The following is an 8,681-nucleotide window of genomic DNA, read 5'->3' as shown; positions in this document are numbered from 1 at the left end:
GTTGAGGAAATTGAGGCAAGTAGAGGTTAAGTAACTTGCCCAGGTTCACACAGTTGTTAAGTTTTCGAGGCCAAATTTAAATTCAAGACTTCCTGATTCTAGGCTCTGTGCTCTAACTACTAGCTGAAACTTATACCTTATCAGAGGTATAAGAGTCCACGGCCACTTTTGAGCCATAATGCACAGATTCTGTTCCTTACATGATGCATCATGTCTGCTAGGTGTTTTTTTTTTTTTCCTGGATCCTTAGGGCCTCTTCCTGAGTGAGGTCAATTGCTCAACCGCTTGGCTGTTGTCTCTGCTTATTCCAGCACTGAGTTCAACTAAGACCTATAGGGCAGCGAGGTGGCACAGTGGATAGAACACTGGACCTGGAGTCAGTAAAAGCTGAATGAAAATTTAGCCTCAGAAACTTGCATGATTCTGGGAAAGTCTCTTAACCTCATCTGCCTCTTTTTCCTCATCTATAAAAAGAGGTGGAGGAGGAAATGGCAAACCATTGCAGTATCCTTGCTAAGAAAACTCCAAAAGACATCACAAAGAGTTAGACTGGACTAAAAAATGACTAAACAACAATAACAACCTTCAGTAACCTCTCTGAGTTTAAGTTTCCTTATCTGTTAAATGCAGTTGATAATACCAACCAAGAGGGAACAAGGATAGAAAGCTGGTTCTAGAGTCAATATGATGTAAGTTAAAGTCTTGTCTATGACATTCTAGATATATGACTGGTTTAGTTCAAGAGAGTTGCCATCTCAATTGGTAGAGGGCATTCCCTAAAACCATGAAATCACAGGCCTAGACCAAAGAGTAGGCAAACTATGACCTGGGGCCCAAATTTGTACAACCACCTATTTTTTGTAAGGACCATGAGCTAGAATGGCTTTTGTAAGTTTAAATAAACTTTAATTGTATTTTAAAATATTATATATATATATATATATATACATACACACACACACACACACACACACACACACACACACTCATATATATATTCATTCTTAGCTCCCAGAGCTGTGAAAAAGGGCTAAGTGGATTTGACTCATTGGCTATAATTTGCTGATTCCTGGCCTAGACAAAACAAAACAAAACAATTTACTCTCTTTTTCTTACAATTTTTCTATAATCTAACTCTACTCCCATGTCTTTTAATCCCACTGCAACCAGCTTGTATTATGCTCTAATCTTTTCTCAACTGGATTATTGCATCCTGTCTTTGTTTTCCAATCCTTTCCACTTTAAACATTATCTGAGTGATCTTCTAAATATGCTACTTTTATCATATACTCCTCTACTCAAAAAACAAAATGAAACAAAAACAAAACTTTCATTCCCTATTGTCTATTGATTGAAGTATTAACTTTATTTTTATTATTATTTTATATATATAATATAATATTATAATATTATTAAATCAGAGTATTAAAGTCTAACTGCTATTTGGGGGTAAAGGAGTCTCTCAAACAGCTGTTAAAAATGTCCTTTCCTTAGCCTATATTGTGTTCTAGGGAGATAATACTGCCACCCCCCCCCCCCCTGAACTCTGCACCATCTTTATGCTTTTTTAGTACCATGTCTTCCATGGAGTATATCTTACTATTCCTGCCCTAGAGGAAAAGAATATCTCCCTACTTTAGTTTCTTATTACTTCTTGTCTGGATCTCTCTTTTATATTTACCGTCATCTTTCTTGTATTTCAACACTTTCAAAAAGATCTGGAGACTTCATTGATGTATGAATCCTCTCCAACCCATCCGTACCATTCATATTCTCCCATATTTTCCATATATTCCAGAGGAATCAGGAATTTGTGAAATTCAAATAATTGATTTTGTATTTTATTTTTAATTCTGAAACTCTATTCTGTATTTGATGCAAAAACCCAAACCTCTTCTTCATCTCTAAAGAAAGAAGCTCAATGATGTCAAGAATTCAGTCTTTCTCAGTTTTCTAGTAATCACTGTTAATTAAAGTGAAACTCTGAGCTTGATTTTAAAAGTACAATTCTCTCATAAGGCATTCTAATTCTGTGGGCATTGTTATCTGAGAAACACTTGCAAATTGCTCATGCCAAGGGAAGCTTATTCTTTCACATAACTTCAGTTTTTGAGAATCTGAATGATATCTCTGTGTCATCCTTGAGAAGCAGACTAATTGACTGTGTCCCATCATAAGACCCCATCCTTGTAAATCTTAGGTGATCTTATCATATTCCCACATGTCTGTGAGTCTGCTTCTCTTGCCCATTATCAATGACTTTGGAATGCAGTTTCACAAAATAAATTTATAAAAGTGTTCCTTAGAGTTAGGAAGAGGTGGCTCTCTTCCTTACCCTCCTGAAACTGCCAATGTTATAGCCAATAGTATAATCTTGTCACCTACCTTGTGCTTTTCTTTGTTTTATGCTTATAATAAGGAATTACATCTCTGATTATTAACCTTTGGCATAAACAAAGGGAAGCTGTTGATCAACCATCTTATTCTCAGGTTAATGCCTACATAATTAATTTTCATCTTGCATGTAGAAGCATGACTCAGTTTGACTTTTTGTTCAGTTTCACTTGTATCAATCTATGCTTTGCTCACATTCTCTTGACATCATGAGATGTGAGCTGTGTCTATTTCTTTTCTTCATTAGATTTAAAAATCTTTTAGGTCAGGTCCTGTTTCCTATCTATTTTGTATCTCCTACTCACACAGAATTATCATTCTGCTATAAGAAGACAATGCAAAAGCTCTGGGAAGCTGGACTGTCATGGCTGACTCATTTGCTGAAGATCTTAGCTGTTGAGTTGGAAGAACTGATCTCTTGTGTTGCCATACCTTTTCAAAGATAGTGAAGTTTCTGGCAGGTGGATGTAGCTGTCATAGAGATAGCTGTCCAGATCACAGGATAGGAATTTAGTGAAAGTAAAAAAAAAACAGTGACTTATCTTTTTCTTTACATAATTACAATGGAGGTTACTGCTCCCCAAGGGCTACATAGACTCAACCAGCAGAGTTTTCATAAGGTCCACTGGCTACCCTTGCCTTGAGTATGGTTCCTTCCTTAATCATTGTGCTCAAGGGCACTGAAAGGTCCGCAGTTTATGTTTTTTTCTTTACTATCTTTTGAGTAGCAATAGGGAAGAGAACCCCTTGGCATCAGCAAGTGTGGTTTGTTCAAGGGAAGAGTTGACATAAGAGAGAGGATACTGGGGAAAATCAAGCTCAGCTATTTGAGGGGACAAAGCCAACAAAGGCAAAGTAGTCTTGCAAATGGTTTTACATTCCAACCAGGTTTGAATATTAGCTTTCCATCTGTCTTTAACCAAAAGTAATGTTAGGATACTAAATTTTGTTTAAACCATTCTCAACTCATGCTGTGATTCTCTTTATCATTTAAGGCAATGAATGATTTTAATTTCCCAGCAATGTTAGCCGAAAACTTCAAGACCTTAGAAAATCTGATTTCCAATGACAGACTCTTGAGAAATAGCTCATTAGCCATGGAAGATCACAGTTACTCCCAAATCAAATGGGGAAAGCTTCCAAGCACAGTGTTTCTGCAGGGTTTTCAAGGGAGAGTTTGCATCCTTTGGGGGACTGTGTCAGGAGAGCATTTAATGAAAGTTTTAAAGAATTTATTATTTTTTTCTTTTGGAAATATAAGATATAAAGAGTATTCATATAGAATTTTTTCTCAGCCTTCAGTTCAACTGAAGATGCATAGAAGAAACTTTGAAAAAAAGTTATTTTTATCTTCCCTCTGAGGAATAATAGCATCTCAACTGCAAGTGACTTCGACCTGAAGGGCAAAGGAAGATGGTACCTATATGTATTACCCTCCTAAATCCTCAATAGAATAACATTAGGAAGCAATTTCTGGGGAAACTAAGGTGTGAGTTTCAAAATGATCTTGAAACTATATTCCACTTGTTCACTAGTCAAGGATAATTGGAAGCTGAGTGCTACTTTACCAGGGCAAATGTCAATTATGGTTTTGGTAATTAATAAGCTCAGTGGAATCTTGCATTGTCTTCTCCTTACTTTCAACTATGTCTGGAACAAATGTGATCTGCTATAGGAAATAATCTGTAAAACCTTGCCTTCCCTCCTCTCCAGGTTTTTACATTTCCATCTAGGATGGGAATGGGTATTGGACTTGGGGTGAAGGAAAGACTTGTTGGAATCCCACCACTCAAGTACCCGACACACAGGTTCTCCCACACATTGATTCTTATAGCATATAATACAACATCTATGAATAAATATTTTGTGTTCTTTTCCCAAGTGAAAAAAATAGCTCTGATTAGGAGTGATATCAGATAGGAAGCATTATCCTATACATGTCCTTTGAAAACTAATGAAACATTCTAAGGTCTTACCACAAATCTAACTGTTCCTGATGATGCAATGAGAGTATAATGTCAGAAAGCTAGATTTGCAGTCAGAAGACTTATGTTCAATTCCTGGCTCTGCAAACTGGGTTTCTTTCACAAATCAGATGGACGTCAGCCTAACCCTCAGTTTCCTCATCTGAAAAATGATGACTAGAAGTAATGATCTTTAAGGCCCTTTCTATTGTCTTGACTCACCTACTTTGGCAAAGAACTCAACTTGTCTGACAAAACCTGTTCAAGATTGTTTCTTTTACTTTTTTCCTTTTAGCTAAGACCATTCAGTCATTTAGTCAGTCAATAAGCATTTATTAAGTATCTATTCTTTGAGAGTCTTACTACTGGAGTTACAAAGAAAGGCAAAGACAGTTCCTGCTTTTAAGGAGTTCACAATCTAATGCAGGAGATAGAAAAACAAATATTTATAAATAGGCTACATACAGGATAAATGGGACATTATAGGGAAAAGGTATTAGAATGAAGAAGGATTAGGAAAGACTTCCAGTAAAAGTGGAACTTTAGTTAGAACTTGAAGGAATCCAAGGGAAGACAAAAGGGAGAAATAAGAAGGAAAAGAGTTTTAGGCATGGGGTATAGCCAGATAGAATGCCCAGAGTCAAGAACTGGAGTATCTTGAGAAGGAGGGAAGCTAGGGTCACTGGATCACAGAATATGTGGAAGAAGGGTTGAAAGTACAAGAAGACAGAAGAGGCGAATGTGAAAATGGTGGTTTTAGGTTAAGAAGAGCTTTGATTGTCCCAAAGGAGAGTTTGCATTTGGTCCTAGAAGTGAGAGGGAGTCATTGGAGTTTATTGAGTAAGAGGAGGATAACATGGCTGGATTCAAGTTTTAGGAAAACCACTTTGATGGCTAAATAGAGGATGGACTGGAATGAGAAGAAACTTTTGACAGACCAACCAGAAGGCTATTATAATAGTGCAGAAGATAAAGTATTCAGAATCGAGGGAAGGGGCATATTTTGAGATGAAGATGAAATTGGTAAGGAGGAATCAGGGTGTATCATGCCTCAATTTTCATCCTGCAAGATTAAAAGTATGTCACTACCTTGAGAGAAATAGGGAAGTGTGGAAGGGAGGAGGTTTAAGGGGAGAGAAAGATAATGAGTTCAGTTTTAGACATTTTGAGTTTAGGACCACTCAGGCTTTAATGTGGGACCAGCCATCTGCTTCCCTCCTGGCTATTTCAGTCCCCTGCCTCCTCAAGCCCTTTCATTATCATCCATCCCACCTGTACTCTAGCAGCTTCCCTTCCCCCAAACTGCAATACTGACTCCCTTTGTCAGGTAGTTCCCTCCATACTCCCACCATTCCACAGTTCTGTCAACTCAGCTCATTTTGGACAGATTACAAATATAATTTGTTTGGCTATACAATGAAGTTAGCTATCAGAAATCATGTTGTTTAAAGCATACTGGTTCCCTACACTGTCTATTAAATGTCAGAGGTCACAGGATCCATAACCAGATTTTCAAGGAAGAAATGACAATTTTATTTCCTGCCTTCTACTTTGATCAGAATGAGGTAAATGGTAAAAACCCAAGTGCTAGAATTCTTTCTTCTTTTTTTTCTGCATTTTTACAATCTCCTGCTTTCTGTCTTAATAACAACTCTAAGGCATAAGGAAGCAAATGGGGCTAAGTGACTTGTCCAAGGTGACACATATAGGAAGTATCTGAATCCAGATTTGGAGTTGTTTCTTAAGACTGAAAGTCCTTTACAAGAGAATTAAAGGAATTATTCCATGTGGAAAGCAATGGGTTCCTTGCCTTGGTTTGAGGCTGTGAGGCATAACTAGAGATTATGAAGATTAAGTTTAATACTTCCCTGGTTATAAGGATGAAAATACTTAACTCTCCCCCGATTGTGAAGATTAAATTGTAACTCCTGCCTATTTTTAGAACAGGGTACTTAAAGTTGAGTAGGAAATCTGCCTATTTTTAGATTTAATCCCCAAAAGTGTAAATACCCTACTTAAAGTTAAATATGGAGATCTGCCCATTTTTAGATCTAATCACCAAAATTGTAAACAACCCACTTTATCATTAAGGGGGAGGTCTGTGGCCCACTGCATGCAATAGTGGGTGATGAATCAGAATCAACTGACTGCCTTCTAGGCATTCCTACAGCAGAGCGTCAACTGTGATTGGTAGATGTAAAATTAGGGGAAGACACAGGAAGTGAAGCAAAAGAAGCATCTTGAAAAGGAGTGGTTACTTACTGTGACAGTTCAGTTCTTCATTTTTTGGAAGTGGAGACTGGAGGAATTCTTCATTCTTTGATCTGCTGACTGGACCTGAGACACTGTTTCCTGGTGAGGCTGATAAAGAATCTGATTCCTGGACTGACATGTGGTAAGTGAAAGGCTGACTCTTAAATGCTGGATTTTTTTCTGAAAAAACTATCCTCTGGAGAGAGACCTATTCTTGAGAGATGTTTCCTAAATCCCTGGCTTTGCTGAGGCCAGCTGAAACTAACTCTCCCTATCAGGAGGGGCTGGGAGTAAATTTCTTAGTGCTCAGGCTAGATATCTTACCTTATCCTTTCTCTGATTTCTTTCTTCACTCTTTCTACATTTTGTAAATAAATTGTAAATAAAATCTCTTTGGAATTAATTAAATTTCTGGTGGCCACATTCTTAAATATAAAATCCAACCCTTTAAAAAATAAACCGCCTTTCCCCCATACAAGATCCTTGAAGGAGCAACAGGCATTGCTTGAAGACAGCAAAGGAGGTATGACAGGGCAGTTCAGGAAAATCCCTGAGTCACCCACACTGGGACTCATATTGACCCTTCCTAATTAGGATAGGCCAGCAACCCCCTCATTCTGGGTCCCAACATTGTGTAACAAGAGCAGCTGAATGATTGCCCTCTCCTTGAGGCTAACTAAAGTGAAAAGAAGGTTAGTTAAATCCTGACTCTGCTGTTTGGGTCTCAGGTCTTCTTCTGAGAAATGAAGATACTGAATTCCATGGTCTTTTATTTATTTATTTTGACAAATCCTTAGTTTCAGTCTTAGTATCAATTCTGAGACAAAAGGGCAATAGCTAGGCAATGGGGTTAAGTGACTTGCCCAGGATCACACAACTAAGTAAAGCTTGAGTCTAGATTTGAACTCAAGTCCTTCCAATTCCAGGCCTGGTGCTCTATCTATTATGCTACCCAGCTGCCACATAAGTTGTGTTTAAAGTCTCTTTAAATTCTAAAACTATGTCCCTATAGCTTCCAAAGTGGAATTAGAAGGGACAGAGAATTCATACAACTAATGATGTCAGCAATGAGTTTAAGGAATGCCAGGTAAAGGGACCATATAAAGATCTAGGACTCCTAGATTTATGCCTTGGAGTAATTCTGAGGTTAAAGCCATACCTGTGCCTGGACTGTTCCAGATATGCTATAAGAAGGTAAAGTATGGTGGGGGACATCAACCTTCCTCTCTAAGAATCAGATGAGGTCAGATTTGAACTCAGGTTTTCTTGAATCTAGGTCTAAATCTCTATCCAGTGCACCACCTCCAGCTGCCTCAAGTAAAAGAAAAATAATGAAAAGGAGAGCATTGAAGCATTTGGTTTTTAATACACAGAAAAGAACCAAGTGAAAGCTAGAAGGAAAACAAAGGAAATAACCTTGAAAGTTATCTGTTATTCATTTCATATTTGTTATAAATAGCATATTTGCAACATCTATAGTATTTGTTTTATATAGATATATAAAATCTGTTTACATATTTATTCATTTATATTTTATATAAATTTAATATATTTGAATATACTTATATAATTAAGAGGAAATGCATGCTATCAAATAGAGCTTAATAATTTCATGTACAATCCTCTTTTGTGCCTTATTTTATGAATTGGGGTATTCATTTTATTTGGTGTTTGAGTTCAGAATAAATAAAATTTAAACCAAATAAATTATTGTGAGTTTTATTTATATTTCCTAAACAATAAATTGGAAATACTTTATAATTCCTGTAACATCTTTAGTTATTGTATATGTAAAAGAGGTCAATACTTTAAATGGTGGAAGTATTGGTATTTAATATTTGAAAACTACAAAATCTCCACATCTTGTCGTGTCTGTTGCCTGTGTGATGTGGCTTTACTTTGCACATGTCCAGATCTCCCAAGATTGAGGTACCCACCTAGAGACACCAGGAACCTGCTTCTGGGAGAAAACAATTCTGTTTTCTCCTACCAAATGGATGGGAACAGCCTCTCCTTAATGAACAGCAGAAATAGGCTGCATTTTGAAAAACAGCAGACTGGAAAAATCTC

The sequence above is a fragment of the Monodelphis domestica genome, chromosome 3 (assembly GCF_027887165.1).
Source record: "Monodelphis domestica isolate mMonDom1 chromosome 3, mMonDom1.pri, whole genome shotgun sequence".
Taxonomy (NCBI): Eukaryota; Metazoa; Chordata; class Mammalia; order Didelphimorphia; family Didelphidae; genus Monodelphis; species Monodelphis domestica.
This window is presented reverse-complemented; position numbering follows the sequence as displayed.